Below are 17,221 nucleotides of genomic sequence, written 5' to 3' on the forward strand. Positions count from 1 at the left end.
TGAACGGCACCTCGGTGACGCGGAGGCCCGTGATGGCGGTCTGCAAGGCCTGGACGCCGGGGTCGGCGGTCTGGGCCTCCGCCATCCGGGCATAGTCAACCCCGAGGTGGACCGCGTGAACGACGGACCGGGAAAGGCAATCCGCCACTGGGTTGTCCTTACCCGCCACGTGATGGATGTCCGTCGTGTACTCAGACACGGCAGAGAGGTGGCGCTGCTGCCGTGCCGACCATGGCTCGGCGACCTTGGCCATCGCAAACACAAGGGGCTTGTGGTCAACGAAGGCCGTGAACGGGCGGCCCTCCAGCAGATGGCGGAAGTGTCGGACCGCCAGGTGGAGCCCGAGCAACTCGCGGTCGAAGGTGCTATAGCGGCGTTCGTGCGGGCGAAGCTGCCGGCTAAAAAACGCCAGCGGTTGCCAAACACCACGCACCCATTGCTCGTGCACCGCGCCCACCGCATAGTCTGACGCATCGGTGGTAAGGACGATCGGTGCATCGGGCGCCGGGTGCGCCAGCATGGTGGCATCGGCCAGAGCCAGCTTTGCGGCCGCAAACGCCGCGACCATCGGCTCCGACCATGCATTGTCACCTTTGTCTGGCTTGCCCCGAAGGGCCTCATGCAAGGGGCGGAGGAGGCGGGCGACGTGGGGCACGAAGCGGTGGTAAAAGTTTACCATGCCCAGGAACTCATGGAGCCCCTTGATCATGCGGGGCCGCGGGAAATCCCTGACCGCCTCCACCTTGGCCGGTAAAGTGACGGCCCCATGCTCGGTGATGCGGTGCCCCAAGAAGTCGATGGTGGCGATGCCGAAACGGCACTTGGCGGGGTTGATGCTTAGGCCATGCTGGCCCATGCCTTCGAAAAGCGTGCGGAGGTGGAGAAGCTGCTCCTCCTGGGACGTGCTCGCGACTAGGATGTCGTCCAGGTAGACAAACAGGAAAGGTAAGTCATGCAAGAAGCTATCCATAAGCCGCTGGAACGCCTGGGCCGCATTGTTCAACCCGAAGGGCATCCTTAGGAATTCGAAGAGGCCCAAAGGGGTGATGATGGCCGTCTTCGGGACGTCGTCCGGCTGGACCTGATGGTAGCCCCAGATTACGTCCACCTTAGAAAACACGGTCGTGTTGGCCAACCGGGCGCAAAAGTCCTGAATGTGTGGGAACGGGTAGCGGTCGGGGGTGGTGGCATCATTGAGCCGGCGGTAGTCCCCGCATGGCCGCCATCCCCCACCGGGTTTCTGCACAATGTGCAGGGGGGGAGCCCAAGCGCTGTTGGAGCGCCGCACGATGCCCAGCCGCTCCAGCGTGGCGAACTCCGCTTTCGCCACGGCGAGCTTCGTGGGCTCGAGTCGGCGTGCCCGGGCATAGACCGGCGGCCCGACCGTGGGGATGTGGTGCTCCACCCCGTGTTTAACGGCCACCGCTGAGAAGGTGGGCCACGTGAGGGCCGAGAAACTGGCGAGGAGGCGGGTAACGTCGTCCGCTGCCGGAAGCGTGCAAACTAAACTCGCCGGGACGGAACCGTCCAGCAAGCTGCTTGGCAAGCCGCTCAACGAGCCGCTCAGCGAACAAGCGAGCGAGCTAAAGGTTTCGGCCTGGATGAGCCGTCTGCGCTTCACATCGACCAACAACCCATTCGCACATAGGAAGTCCGCACTGAGCAGGGCCATTGGCACGCTGGCGGTGACGAACGACCATTTGAAGCGCTGCCCTCCGAACAGCAGGGAGAGGCAGCGCTTCCCGAAGGTGCGGATGGGTGTACCGTTGGCGGAAAGCAAAGCGGGGCCTCAGCCCGCGGTTCGCTTGTCGGACGTGGAAGCGGGGATGACGCTTACCTGCGCTCCTGTATCGCAGAGGAAACGGCGCCCGGACAAGGTGTCCGTAATGAACAGGAGGCTGCCGGAATGGCCGATGCTCTGGGCCGCTAATGAGCGCCGGCCCGGGCATTTCCCGACTGGTCAAACGAGCAAGGTGGGCAACACGTCCTAGTTGTGGCCGAACCTGGCGTGGAAACGGAACCAGGCTTGCGGCGGCGGCGGCCGCAGCGGCCGCGGTGTTCTCGGTGGCGGTGGCGGTGGGCGGGGCGTGGCGGCGGCCACGAGGGACGCTGTAGCCTCTGCCCCGGGATCCACGACGGCAGCACCGTAACTCGACCGCGTCTCACAAGCCGCAAAAAACTTGTCGGCCTCTACGGCCAGGGCGCGGGGTTCCTTTATTTTGGAACCGGCCACCGCGAGGCGTACGTGTGCAGGTAGCTGGCATAGGAAAATCACCCGGAATAAGAAATCCGGGGCTTGGTCACCCAGCAGCGACAGCATAAAATCCATCCGCATGGATGGTCCTGTGTCGCCGAGTTCGGAAAGGTCCAGGAGGCGGTCGGCCCGTTCGATCTCCGTGAGGCCGAACGTGGCGATGAGGAGACGTTTGATCGCCTCGTACTTGCGGTCGCCTGGCGGGTGCCGCAGGATGGACATGACTCGGGTGGCCGTGCCGGGCCCGAGGGCGGCGACCACGTGGTAGTAACGGGTCTCGTCCGCCGTTATGCCTCGAAGCTGAAATTGCGCTTCGGCCTGCACGAACCACACGTCAGCCTGTGCTTCCCAAAACTCTGGGAGTTTTACCGCGACAGCGTTGGTGGCCATGGCACGTTCGGTGGTCAGCAATGGCTGAACCAATCGGGGTCACCAGTAAAGTGTGGTGCTGCGCACACAACTTGCTTGCCAAAGAGGTAGGCCACAACGCGTTTGTTAAAACCAAAGAGTCTTTATTTAGAAGGCTCGAACTGCAACACTGAGCGGGCTCGAGCTTAGAGCCCGCCTATATGTGCCGAGGCCACGCCTAGTCCCCGGGCGTGGCCGATCGGCCGACGGGCGGGGCATGTGCCACCGGTCCCCGCCTGGGCGCTCGTGCCACCCACTGGTGCGCGGAATTATAGCCCATTGTGCCCGCCACAATAGCATGTTTTCTGTGTCCTCCACTTTGTCAACTCACATCACCTCACCGACGGGGGACCTCGGCGTAACGCTTGTTCATACTGTTTCCCACCCCTCCTCCTTCCACAGATCTACCAATGTCCCTGTCCTCTACTGTAGTTGTGTTCCCTCTCTCTCCCCCTCTTTTCTCCCACTCCCTTTATTATATGTTTTATGTGTTTTCTGTTTCTGTGTTTATGTTTTATGTGTTGCTCTTACACGAGCCTCAATTTTGTATGCAAACAAACCCGGAATCTAACAGCGGCGTAGCCGGGCTTGTAAAATATTATAAACCACAAACGCATATGATTACCTTTTGTAACAGTCACTAATGCTGTCCATAACATTAAACAGAGATTTGAAGGAATCCTGACATCCATGACGTTGAAGGAGCTGGGGCTCCCACGTCGATCGGAAGAATGGACGTGACAAAAAGCTGGAATTCATCCGAGTTGCTTTAATCAAACCAAACACTCAGGCACTCTGAAAAGCCCGTTTATCGGGCAGCAATATATATACATATTATCCCGGAGCGTTTGCCCCGGAAAGGCGAGAGGGGGCGTGGCCCAGCGTCCTGGCTGCGGCCTGGCAAGTTGAGGGCGAGCCTGCCCGGGCGTCCTGGACGAGCCCGGCATGGTGATCGCTCCGCGTCCTTGATAGGTGCAAGGCGATTGTGAAAACCCAGCGGTAGCCGCTACACACGTCCCCCCAGAATCTACTTGCACCGGCAGGGTCAATTTGAGGGGGGTCCTGATGACCCGGCCGAAGCGACCCCTGGCGGGTCGTGGGAGGGGGTTCGGTGTGGTGGTGGGCGGTCGAGTGGGGGGCACCGTGGACGGGGGGCGGCCTCGCCATGGCGGAAGGGCCACCCATGGTGGGTGGTCGACGTCCACGTGCGCCGGCTTGAGGCGGTCCACCGCAATCCGGTCCGACCTGCCGCCGATGTCGATGACGAACGACTTGTCGTCCCGTCGCAGCACCCGGAAGGGCCCGTCGTACGGCGGCCGGAGTGGCCCCCGATGTGCGTCGTGATGCACAAAAACATACTCCGCTGTGCGAAGTGCTGGGGGGACGTAGGACTGGGGGTCACCGTGGTGGGATGTTGGCATGGGGGCAAACCGTCGGGCGGCCTCCTGGAGGTCCGAGCGCTGGTGAGCTGCGGACCAGGGACTGGTAGCGTCGGGCACGAATTCGCCCAGGACGCATAGCGCCTGGCCATAGACAAGCTCGGCGGTGGATGCCTGGAGGTCCTCCTTGGGGGCTGTGCGGAGGCCCAAAAGGACCCACGGCAGCCGGTCGGCCCAACCGCCGTCTTGAAGGCCGGCCATGAGCGCGGCCTTCATGGAGCGGTGGAATCGCTCGCACAACCCGTTTGCTTGGGGGTGGTAGGCCGTAGTACGGTGGAGCTTGACCCCCAGGTTGCGGGCGACCGTGCCCCACAGCTCGGAGGTGAACTGTGGTCCGCCGTCTGACGAGATGTCCGCCGGTGCGCCGAAGCGGGTGACCCAGGTGGCGATGAAAGCCTGCGCCACGTCGACTGTGGTGGTGGAGACGAGGGGAACGGCCTCCGGCCACCTGGTGGTCCTGTCCACCATGGTGAGCAGGTGTGTGAACCCCCGTGACGGGGGGCCTCATGATCAGATCCACGTTGACGTGGTCGAAACGTCGTTCGGGCATGGTGAAAGGTGCCAGCGGGGCCTGGGTGTGTCGGTGGACCTTGGCCCGTTGGCAGGCCGTGCAGGTGCTGGTCCAATCGCGGACGTCCCGACGAAGGCCGTGCCAGACGAATCGCGCCGACACCAGCTTCTGGGAAGCTTTCCGGCCCGGGTGGGAAAGGCCGTGGAGGGAGGCGAAGATGCGGCGTTGCCAGGTGACGGGCACGATGGGGCGAGGCTGGCCTTGGGAGACGTCGCAGAGCAGGACAGTGTCCGCGAAGGGGATGTCGGCCAGGCGGAGGCCCGTGTCCGCCGCCCGGAGAGCTTGCACCGTGGTGTCGGTGGTTTGGTCCGCCGCCATAAGCGCAAAGTCCACGCCCAGGTGGACCGCGTTCGCGCTGGCCCAGGAAAGACAGTCGGCCACGGCGTTGTTTTTGCCGGCGACATGCCGGATGTCCGTGGTAAACTCCGACACGGCGGAGAGGTGGCGCTGTTGGCAGGCTGACCATGGCTCCGTGACCTTGGCCATGGCGTAAACCAACGGCTTGTGGTCGACGAACGCCATGAAAGGTCGGCCCTCCAGGAGGTGGCGGAAATGGCGGACGGCCAGGTGTCGACCGAGGAGCTCCCGGTCAAACATGCTGTATTTGAGCTCGTTCGGCCGGAGCTGCAGGCTGAAAAAAGCGAGTGGCTGCCAAACCCCGTTCACCCATTGCTCATGTACGGCGCCCACCGCGTAGTTGGAGGCATCCGTGGTGAGGGCGATGGGAGCGTTGAGCACTGGGTGAGCGAGCAGTGTTGCGTCGGTGAGGGCCCGCTTTGAGCTTTGGAAGGCCGCATCCATTGCTGCAGACCAGGCGATGTCGTGCTTGGCCGGCTTGCCCCGGAGGGCTTCGTAGAGGGGCCGCATGAGTTGAGCAGCGCGGGGCACGAAGCGGTGATAAAAATTCACCATTCCCAGGAATTCCTGCAGGGCCTTTATGGTGCGGGGACGCGAGAACGTGGTGATGGCCTCGACCTTGGTTGGCAGTGGCACGGCCCCGTTCTTGGTGATGTGGTGGCCCAAAAAATCAACGGCCGTCGTGCCGAAGTGGCATTTGGCTGGGTTGACGATGAGGCCGTGCTCGCTGAGGCGCCCGAACAGTGTTTTGAGGTGGAGGAGGTGCTCGGCCCGGGACGTGCTGGCGACGAGGATGTCGTCCAGGTAAACGAAAAGGAACGGCAGGTCACGCAGCACGCCGTCCATCAAGCGCTGGAACGCCTGAGCCGCGTTTTTGAGACCAAACGGCATCCGCAAGAATTCGAATAAGCCGAACGGCATGATGACTGCCGTTTTAGGGACGTCGGCCGCCCTGACAGGTACCTGGTGATATCCCCGTATGAGATCAATTTTCGAAAAAATGACCCATCCCGCCAGACGGGCGGAGAAGTCTTCGATATGCGGGATCGGCTACCTGTCGGGGGTGGTAGCGCCATTGAGACGGCGGTAGTCGCCACACGGGCGCCATCCACCCCCCGGCTTTGGCACGATGTGCAGTGGCGAGGCCCACGCGCTATCAGAGCGCCGCACGATGCCGAGGTGCTCCAACGCGTCGAATTCGGCCTTCGCCACGGCGAGCTTGGCTGGGTCGAGGCGGCGGGCCCTGGCGTAGACCGGCGGGCCCGTGGTTGGTATGTGGTGCTCGATCCCATGCCGTACTGCGACGGCCGAAAACGTCGGCCGCGTGAGGGCCGGGAACTCCGTGAGCAGGCGAGCAAACTCGTTCGCCGCCGGGACGGCACATGCCAGCTCGGTCGGTGCGGAGCTGCTCAATGTGCATACCAGGGAGCTGAAGGTTTTGGCGTTGATTAAACGATGCCGTTGGACGTCCACCAGCAGTCCGTGTGCGCAGAGGAAGTCGGCACCTAGCAGAGCCATGGGCACGTTTGCGGTTACAAACGTCCAAGCAAAGCGTTGGCCGCCAAAGCAGAGGGTGACGTTGCGCGGGCCGAAGGTGCAGATGGTCGATCCGTTGGCCGCAACCAAGGAGGGGCCGCAAACCGCGGATTGCCTGTCCTGGTCAGAGGCGGGTATGACGCTCAGTTGGGCGCCGGTGTCGCACAGGAAGTGCCGTCCGGACACTTTATCCGTGATGAACAGTAAGTTGCCCGTGTGGCCGGCGCTCATGGCTGGTAATGAACGCCGGCCCGGCCATTTCCCGGCCTGCCGAAGGTGCATGGGGGTCGGCATGTCCGGGCCTTCTGTCCGAACCTGGCATGATAGTAACACCACGCTTGGTCAGGTGGAAGCCCCGGTCGTCGTGCTGGAGGTGGTCGGCTCGGTGTAGCGGCCGCCAATTGCGTTGGCAGTTCGGTCGTCGACCGTGCCGGGTGCTCGGGCGCCATGGGTGTTGCGTCGGACGGCGGTGGGTCCCATGTCGCCGCTGCGATGCGCTGTCCTGCGGCGGAGATCTTGTCGGCTTCTCTGGCAAGGGCCCGGGGATCTGTGATCATCATGCTTGCCAGGGCGAGGCATACCGGGTTAGGCAGCTGACGGAGGAACAGCTCCCGGAACAGGAATGCCGGAGAGTGCTCGCCGAGCAGTGAAAGCATGTAGTCCATTCGCTCGGAAGGGCGCGTGTCGCCGAGCTCGGGCAGGTTGAGCAGGCGCCGTGTGCGTTCCGCCGATGGGAGGGCGAAAGCGTCGAGGAGAAGCTTCTTTATCGCGCCGTATTTGTCAGCGGCTGGCGGGCTCTCGAGGAGGCTCAGGGCGCGGGCCGCGGTGGCCGAACCGAGCGCTGCTACCACATGGTGGAAGTGGGTGTCGTCGGCCGTGATGCCTCGCAGGGCGAACACGGAATCCGCCTGTGCGAACCAAACCGCCACGTGAGCCTCCCAGAAGGTAGGCAGTTTAAGGGCGACTGCCGTGTCCATGTCGGTAGGTCACCAATGAAGGAGCTGGGGCTCCCAGTCGGAAGAATGGACGCGACAAAAAGCTGGAATTCATCCGAGTTGCTTTAATCAAACCAAACACTCAGGCACTCTGAAAAGCCCGTTTACCGGGCAGCAATATATATACATATTATCCCGGAGCGTTTGCCCCGCAAAGGTGAGAGGGGGCGTGGCCCAGCGTCCTGGCTGCGGCCTGGCAAGTTTAGGGCGAGCCTGCCCGGGAATGCCCGGGCATGCCCGGGCGTCCCGACCGAGGCCTGGCAAGTTGAGCGCGGGCCTGCCCGGGCGTCCTGGACGAGCCCGGCATGGTGATCGCTCCGCGTCCTTGATAGGTGCAAGGCGATTGTGAAAACCCAGCGGTAGCCGCTACAACGTAAGTTTTACTTACAGAACTGAGCAAAGATCTACTGTACTCTATATACCCCACAAGGGTTTGGTAAATAACATGACCCTTCCTGACAGGCCTATATGTACAGTGTTGGAAGATCCGTAATGTCTATGCTTTCGATATTTGATAATCATTTTAACAATCCGTTTGTTCGTGTTTCACAGTGAATGAAAAACGTAAAGGTAGAGCATGGTGAATATGATACATGACAGGTTCGACGATATGTTCGGCTTGAATGGCATATAAATCAAAATGGCGGTGTGTGGAGAGTCAGCCGCCATACCACCGTAATGACATCACCCTGTCATGTCACCAGATCCTCAGCTCTGATTGGTATATGTTTGAGGGGACATACATACTGTTGCGGTTTTGAGAAACCACTAAAAAGTAATGGGAACCACCATACAGATCCCGTAGAATAGTTATTTCATAGCAAACTATTATCTTAGTCCCTTTCCCATATTTCGGGTTATTATGTCATGCGTTGGGGAAAATCAGGGAAAATTTTGGGGGAAAAATTATTATGTCTACATATGCATATTTCATGTTTAATATTTTCCGATGAGTGCCCCCAAACTAATCAATATGGTAATTAGTTGTGCCAGGTGGGCAGACATTCAGGAGCCATGTACGGCTAGGTAGTTTGAATGTGGAATCAATTGGTGGGGGGGGGGGGGGGGGGGGTTGGAGGGAGAAAGGTTGAGATGGTGGAGATGGTGGAGATGGTGGAGATGGTGGAGATGATGCAGAGAAGGAGCTTGGAAGTGTTTTGTGTGCAGGAGAGCAGATGGAAAGGGGACAGGGCCAGGAGGTTCACAGGAGGATACAAGCTGTTGCACATGGGTGGGGATGAAATGAGTAATGGCGTAGGAATTATAGTTTCGGAAGAGATCAGCAATCAGGTGATCAGAGTGGAAAGATGTGATGGACAGCTAGTTATGGCGTGGGTGGTGGTTCAGAGGCAAATGGTGTGTGTTGTGTCTATATGGGCCAAAAACGGGAATTTTCTAGGACAGAGAAGCAGGAATTCAGGGATGCACTGGAGAGGATGACGGGAATGGTTAAGATGTAGGCGATGCTGTGCATTGTGGGGGAGTTTAACACGCATGTCGGTTGTCGGAGTATCGGAGCCGGGTGAAGAGGAATGTGTTGGTAAATTTGGTTGGGGAAAAGGAATAGATAGGGTCAAGAGCTGGTGGCGCTGATGTCAAGGAATTTGATGGCCAAAGTTGGTTCATTCTGTCAAAAGTGGGAAAGCCACAAGATTATCTACAGCAGTGGACAGCAGAGATCAGACATGGATTTGGTGGTGGTAAGGAAGTGACAGTTGTGGGGGGGGTAGGGAGGGGTGAAGGATTGCAAGGTCTTTGTGTAATGTCAGACAGAAAGATTTTAATGAGATTGAAAGGGAAGGTTCTGATGTGGTGTGTAACACCGGCCTACCTTTCGGGTCTGGAGACAGTGGCACTGACCGAAAGACAACAACAGAGGCTGCAGGTTTGCAAAAACTTTTGAGTCAAGAGGACTGCGGGAGTGCAGAGGGTGGATAGAAGGGGAAAGTATGAACTGAGGGAGGAGATTGGTGTGTCAATGATCTTGATGGGGACATTGGTGAAATGTTGCCAGAGATGGGCTCGACATTTGGTGGAGATAGGGGAAGAAAGAATGGCAAAGAAAGCAGATATGTTGAGAAAAATAAGGTAGGAGGAAGCGAAGTGGACCGTGCTTGAGGTGGGAGGATTGTGTGAAGAAAGATATCAGTAAAGTGGGGGTGGTTGGAGGGTGGAGAGAGTTGGTTGAAGATGGAGGGGAATGGAGGAGTATCATGGTCAAGGCAGGGTAGGAGCTTAGTACCGTTGGACCTCACCCCTTATAAAGGGAAGAGGAGGAGAACAACAACAACAACTCCCCACATTTGTGAACATGTACAAAAGTTCCAGTACCTTTTTATGTTCTGATATGCAGGTATTATGTTCTTCATTTGTCCGTCCATGTGTCCGGCGTGATAACTTGAGAATCGTTAAAGGGATTTTTTTTTACAAATTTCAGACAGGTATTAAATACGACAACAAAATAATATAGCAATATATAGCAACAAAATAACATAGTATGGTTGTGAAAATCAACCAAGTCCACAACTTTGTCCCATAGGTAGGTTTAATAACAATCAGATCTCTGGCATCATCCTGTAAAATACAATCATGCAATATATGTATCAGGATCTTGGCATCATATAGAAAGGATCGATATCAGTCAATGCAAGCAAGCCCAGAACACGAGCGGGTACAGACCATCCAAGACTACATGTCATAGTATAATGTCACAGGAGTGGCCCAGAGTCGCGGATGTCCAAGGTCATATAGATGCCTCTCAGCAGTTTAAGTGAGCATCACACCTGGGTTCAACTTTGATACATTTTCACTACATTCTCCCCGCCGTTAGAACTACACTGCCGCTAGGCAGGAATTAAGCGTGCGGCAGCATTAATTGATTGGGGATGTCATTCCATGTCAGTCGGTCCATCCGTAGCGATCAGGGTGGCGAATTACCCTGCCAGCACGGGTCCGGAAACTACCGGGTATGACATCCCCAAGCCCGGAGTCCCCTGCATCGGAGTAGCCGCTGGAGGCAGGTGTCAGAGGGGGCACGTCAGTGCCTTCAGGCAGCGGTGTATCTGGCAAAGGGAGGGACGGCAAATGCTCCATAGGGGAAGCTTCGGGAGAGTCCATAGACTCGTAGATCGGTTCGTCGATATCCCTATAAGGGTCGATGACCCCACAAGGGGCGAGATGGCGTACGGAGACAGTGGACTCGCGTCCATCTGCCGTCATCACACGAGCATGCTCGGGATTAGCCTGGAGTACCTGCACCTTATCCACTAAGGGATCGTACTTGCTTGTGCGAACCGCACATTTGAGGTAGGCCGGCCCCGGCTCAGCGAGCCAACTGGGTAAAGATCGGATACTACCCGAGCTTCTAGGGTGGTGGAGTAGTCTTTTGTGAGGAGTCTGGTTGGTGGCCGTACATAGTAGAGCCCTGATCGAGTTCAGCACAGCAGGTAGCGACCAAGCCCATTTATCTAGGCCCCGGCCGAGGGTCCTGAGGCTTAGCATGACGGTCCTCCATATAATCCCATTGAAGCGTTCGATCTGCCCATTCGCCTGGGGTCTGTACGGAGTGGTGTAACTCGAAGCGACATTATTTTGGAGCAAGAAACACCTCACTTCCTGGGACAGGAACACCGCACCCCGATCGGTATGCACGTAGGCCGGATACCCAAACGTAGAAAACAAATTCTGCAGGCACCGTATGACTGTGGCAGCCGTCATATCTCGCACGTGTAAGCGAAAGGGAATCGCGAGTACTCATCAACGATAGTGAGCAGCTAATGAGAGTTACTCGACACCGGCAGCGGTCCTTTGAAATCCATCGCCAATCTCTCCCATGGTCTAGTAGCCCTAACCAGCGTCCCCATTGGGAGGGTTGTAAAAACGCGGTTTGAGTTCCGCACATACAGCGCAGTCACGGCAGACCCGGCGGATGTCCTCAACCGAGTACGGCAGATTACCACAATGCACAAAATGAGCGAAATGCGTCACCCCAGGATGACACATAGTGTCGTGCAAAGCGCGCAGTCCCTCCAAAGTTATGATACCCGCGCACATAGCCGGCCTCGATAAGGCGTCGGCGACCAGGTTATCCTTCCCCGGGCGATATTTGATGGTGTAGCAGAAGTTGGCGAGTTCGATATGCCAGCGAGTGATTTTCGCATTCTTAATGCGTTGAGCATGTAAGGTGTCGTACATGAACACCACGCTTTGTTGGTCCGTGATGATTTGGAAGCATCGCCCGAGCAAGTACGGTCGCCATCGCCGAATCGACTCGACGATCACGTACGCTTCCTTTTCGACAGACGAATGCCTCCGCGCAGCGGAGGTGAGAGTCCGCGAAAAGAAAGCCACAGGGCGCCCCCCCCTGGGAGAGAGTCGCCGCTATCGCATGATCCGAGGCATCACTTTCGAAGACGAAAGATTCGCTCTCGTCGATCGTCGCCACAGCGGCGCCAGCGATGTCGGACTTAAGGCCCCTAAAGGCAGCCCAGGCGGCTGGGCTCATGGGGAACATGTCGCAGGCCACAAGGGGGCGGAGCTTCGCAGAGAAATTTTGCACCCACTTAGAATAATGGGCAAACAGCCCGAGAGCATGCTTCAGCGAAGCTCGATCACAGGGCGGAGCCATATCGAGCAAAGGTCGCAGACGCTCCTTATCTGGAGCAACAGAGCCGTGGGTCACGGTGTACCCCCAGAAGATCTATCGTGCATAGGGAGTAAAGACACTTAGCCTCATTCATGGTTAGGCGATACCTCTGCGCGACCTCGAGAAAGTGCTTCAGATTAGCATCATGATGCCCCTGGTCATGCCCACAAACCGTAAGATTGTCCAGATCTACAAAGACATCCATCAAGTTCTCCTTAGTAATGAGGTCGTCCATAGCCCTCTGAAAACAGGCGACCCCGTTCGTCACCCCAAAAGGTAGTCGGGTGAACTGGTATAACCTTTGACCTGATTCAAAGGCGGTATTGATGTGATCGGCCCTGGAGATGGGGATCTGATGATACGCACTACCCAGATCGAGAGTGCTATAGACTGAGTACTGGGCCACCTGTCGAAACAGTGCGTCCATCCCTGGTAGGGGGTAGGCATCCAGCTGTGTAAAGCGATTAATCGTCTGTGAATAGTCGATTACCATGCGTCTGCGATGCGCTGCACTTCACACCACTAAGACCTGGGCCCGCCACGGCGACCGGCTAGGTTCTATGATACCTTCCTTTAAAAGTTGGGCCGTTTCTTCCGCAATGAATTGCGCGTCTGCTCGTGAGTAGCGCCATGATTTTACCGCTACAGGTGTGCAGTCAGTGGTCATGTTGGGGAACAGCGAAAGAGGCTCAATTTCCATTCCTGCGAGTGCACACACAGCAAGCGTGTCAGTCCCACCGAATTCCATTTCCAAACGTCCATGTCGCTTAAGAAAATCATGTCCTAACAGAATGTCAGCACATAAAGCAGGTAAGACCATGAGATGTACATCTGGAAACATGCATCCCTTTATCACAAGCTTCAATCGACATTCCCCTTTTGTGCTGAGCCTAAGCCCTTGGGGGGCCAGAAAGATCCGTCGTGTTGTCCCTAGGACCGGCCATCCATGTTTTCGCACAAGTCGATGATCAATAAAACTATCCGTGGACCCCGTATCGATTAATGCCCGTGCAAAAATGCCTTCGATCATAAGTGGATTAATGGCCTGAACAAGGCCGGGATGTCTGGCAGGTATTGAGCCATCCGAGCAAGTTGATCGCGCCTCGCATGTAGATCCCACGCCGGCTACAGTTTTCCGGTCGTTCGAGCAGCCTCCAAAGGGTGCTCGTGTCAAGCGCATCGTTTGCCGTGCCAAAGCAGGAGCTTGCAGTTCGTACGAGCAGCCTTTGGATGGCGCTCGTGTCAAGCGCATAGTTTGCCGTGCCAAAGCAGGAGCTTGTAGTTCAGACGAGCAGCCTTTGGATGGCGCTCGTGTCACGCGAGAAGGGTCGCAGCCAACTGTAGTTTCACATGCTGAAGCAAGAGCTTGTAGTTCGTAAGAGCAGCCTTCGGATGGCGCTCGTGTCATGCGGTGAGTCTCAAAGCCATCATGAGATGTTCGGATACCAGTCAAGGATGGTCGCTCCGCGTTCGGTCGTGTTAGCGCCACTTGTTTTGGTGGCCCGATGTATCTCACCAAGGTCGAGCATGCAGCCAGGGGCCCACGAGGAGCGCCGCTCATCAAAGCCGGGTGAGGCACCCCGCTCTGTGCTCGGCCCGTTGGCTCGGCGATAAGCCCATTCAAGGTCGCGCGAGTTCGTGTGCCCCGCACAGTCTTTCGGCAAACTTTTGCAAAATGTCCTTTCGTCGAACACAAATGGCATATCGCTTCCCGAGCCGGACACGCAGACCTGGGATGTTGTCGATTCCCACAGAAGTAACACATCGCGTTTCGTACAGGCTTTGGCCTAGCCGCCACAGCTGCCGTCAAGCCGGAATCCGGGTCCTCCTCAGGAGCGGCCAGGGGTTCCGCTAGTGTGGTCGAGTCCGCTCCCGTATCCTCGGCGGTAGCTCTCTCCGGGCGCGCGTGTTGAGAAGTCCCCACAACGACCGTGTGTGGTCATAGGCGTTAGATTGCTCCCGGGCCTCAGTGTATATGTGTGCCAGCCGTAGAGCCTCTGTGAACGTCAGGTCCGCTGTCTCTAAAAGTCTTAGCCTGAGAGTCGAAGAGCTGATCCCAGAGACAAAAGCATCTCGGACAAGATCATCCTGGACTTGCTCATGAGTTCGTACCTCTTGAGTACTGTCTGCAAGCAGACGTCGCAGCTCTTGGGCGAAGTGATCTATCGACTCAGCGGGCTGTTGACACCGCGTTGCGAGCAGATGCCTGGAATACACCACACTCCGTTGCTTAATATAAATTCGCTTTAGCTCTGCCACAGCGGCATTGTGCGTCGTACACTGTTCGATGCTCCTGTAGACGTGATGGTGTACTTTAGTCTGCAGCACGTCCAGTTTCTTTCATCAGTGGGAACGGCATCCTGGGCTTTGAACTGATTCTCCAGTGACTTCAGCCAATGAGTTAGCTCCGAGCCCGAATCCACTGCTTGTGGGTCGGCCCCGAATGTCGGTACCTGGATCATCTTGTGTCCCGCCATTTCTGCCTCTTGTCCTCGAGTGGACGGCAAGACTGATCAAGACTGATCAGATCTGATTGTTATTAAGTGTTGTGAAAATCAACCGAGTCCACAACTTTGTCCCATAGGTAGGTTTAATAACAATCAGATCTCTGGCATCATCCTGTAAAATGCAATCATGCAATATATATCAGGATCTTGGCATCATATAGAAAGGATCGATATCAGTCAATGCAAGCAAGCCTAGAACACGAGCGGGTACGTACCATCCAAGACTACATGTCATAGTATAATGTCACAGGAGTGGCCCAGAGTCGCGGACGTCCGAGGTCTTATAGATGCCTCTCAGCGGTTTAAGTGAGCTTCACACCTGGGTTCAACTTTGATACATTTTCACTACAATCATGGCATATAGCAATATATAGTAACAAAATAACATAGTATTGAAGGAGCCCGGGCTCCAGCATGAGACGGACAAAATGACGGGCAAGACACAAACTCGTCCGAGAAGATATTTATTATCAAAACCAACTCGGGAACACTGTACACTGAAAAGCCCGTTTATCGGGCTGCATTATATATCACAACCAGAAACTGAAACCGAAACCGAAAGCCACGCCTCTCAGGCGAGGCGTGCTTCGGCGGTCACGCGATCAACAGGTGCAGCGGATTATACCCGCACGCGCGGCACGCTTTGGTGGTCACATGAACAGCCACCCTGGCGCCGCGGATCCCCGCCGGTGATGTCGCCAGCTGGAGCAAGGAGATTCTGATGCTGGTCTTGCTTGGGGGACCCATGGGTCACTACACACGCCCCCCCAGAATGGACTTGATCCAGGAAGGTCGACCTGAGGGGGGTCCGGATGACCCGACCGAAACGACCCCTGGCCAGTCGTGGGGGGGGGGGGGGAGGTCCGGTGTGGTGGCGGGTGGTAGGACGGTGGGTGCAGGCAGGGGGGGGTCCAGTGTGGTGGCGGGTGGTCGGACGGGGGGTGCAGGATGGGGGCTGCCGAGGGGCCGGGCAAGTCCTCGGGGGGGGGGGGCTGCCGAGGATCCTCGCGGGCCTCCCGAGGTTGCAGTTCGCAGGTGCAGTGCCGAGAAGGCTCGAGCGGTGCACGCGAAAAGCGGGTGAGCCAACCGAGGGGCTGGTCAAGGCCTCGGGGGAGGCTGCCGAGGTTCCTCGCGGGCCTCCCGACGATGCAGGGTCGGAAAAGTAGTTGCGGTTTGGCTGTAGGTGCGCGAGGGTGATGAAGCGGCCGTGCCGCGAACGTCAGTGCACGCAAAGGTGACGAAGCAGCCGTGCCTTCAGAGGGTCTTGGAATAGGTTCGCCCCTCCGGTCGTAGAGGAGGAGCCGAGTGCGGTGCGTGAACCTCATCGTCATGGCCGTCGTCGTTACCGAAACTCTGGCATGTCGAAACCGCGGTCGAAACTGCGCCCGAAGCCGTGCGGGAGAAGCCGGCGTCACCAGCCTAGGTGGCCTCCCTGGCTAGGGCGTGCTTGCCGTGTCCGTTCGCAGCCCCCGCATCCATGCGGGGGCAGTCGGGGTTGCGTGATCAGATCACGTCGGGGTCACCAGTGAAGGAGCCCGGGCTCCAGCATGAGACGGACAAAATGACGGGCAAGACAAAAACTCGTCCGAGAAGATATTTATTATCAAAACCAACTCGGGAACACTGTACACTGAAAAGCCCGTTTATCAGGCTGCATTATATATCACAACCAGAAACCGAAAACGAAAGCCACGCCTCTCAGGCGAGGCGTGCTTCGGTGGTCACGCGATCTACAGGTGCAGCGGATTATACCCGCACGCGCGGCACGCTTTGGTGGTCACGTGACCAGCCACCCTGGCGCCGCGGATCCCCGCCGGTGACGTCACCCGCTGGAGCAAGGAGATTCTGATGCTGGTCTTGCTTGGGGGACCCATTGGTCGCTACAGTATCAAAATAATTATCGCCAATATAGTAAAAACAAAAAAGGTGTCAGTTGATGGTAAAAACCAATTAAACTTTTTTTCTGCCTCTCAGACAAGGTCGCAGACGATTAGGAAAAAAGGCAAAAGAAAAATCAGAGAAAAATGTTTCATGATTTTTACCATCAGCCGACACCTCCTTTGTTTTTACGATGTGCTACAATTCTTTTCTTGCTATATTACTGTATAATGAGCTCAATCGACCGATCATCTGTCCATGTACTTTTGTGTACATGATATTTCAACAACCATTGAACATTTAGCTTTCATATTGCAGATATCTATCCCTCATGTCATTATCTCAACCTGATTAGATAGCGGCTGTGATTGGCTAAATGTTGGTGACATGGAGTTGGCATACTGCCCGACCCTTGCCAAGAAACTGCTTCTGCAGCACCGACACGATATACCAGAACATGCCACATCAAATGGGGTATTTTCAAAAAAGGCATTGGAAAAGAAGCCTCCTCAGTAAGTTTTGGAGCTTGCTGTCTAATTAGCAATGTCTTATTTTGATACATGTGCTGGGAGGTGGTAGCAGTAAAGATGTGGACTAAATGTCCTGTAACGGTGTAGTGCTTCTGTTGATA

At 56.8% G+C, this 17,221-nt stretch overlaps 1 protein-coding gene across 2 annotated transcripts in view; it reads left to right on the forward strand.

The window, feature by feature from the left end:
* The window catches only part of LOC137417831 (uncharacterized), a 106,129-nt gene that overhangs the window by 73,962 nt on the left and 14,946 nt on the right, over positions 1 to 17,221 (forward strand). The window lies entirely within an intron of this gene.

Source organism: Myxine glutinosa, chromosome 1, assembly GCF_964187855.1.
Source record: "Myxine glutinosa chromosome 1, kmMyxGlut1.1, whole genome shotgun sequence".
NCBI classification, from domain to species: Eukaryota; Metazoa; Chordata; class Myxini; order Myxiniformes; family Myxinidae; genus Myxine; species Myxine glutinosa.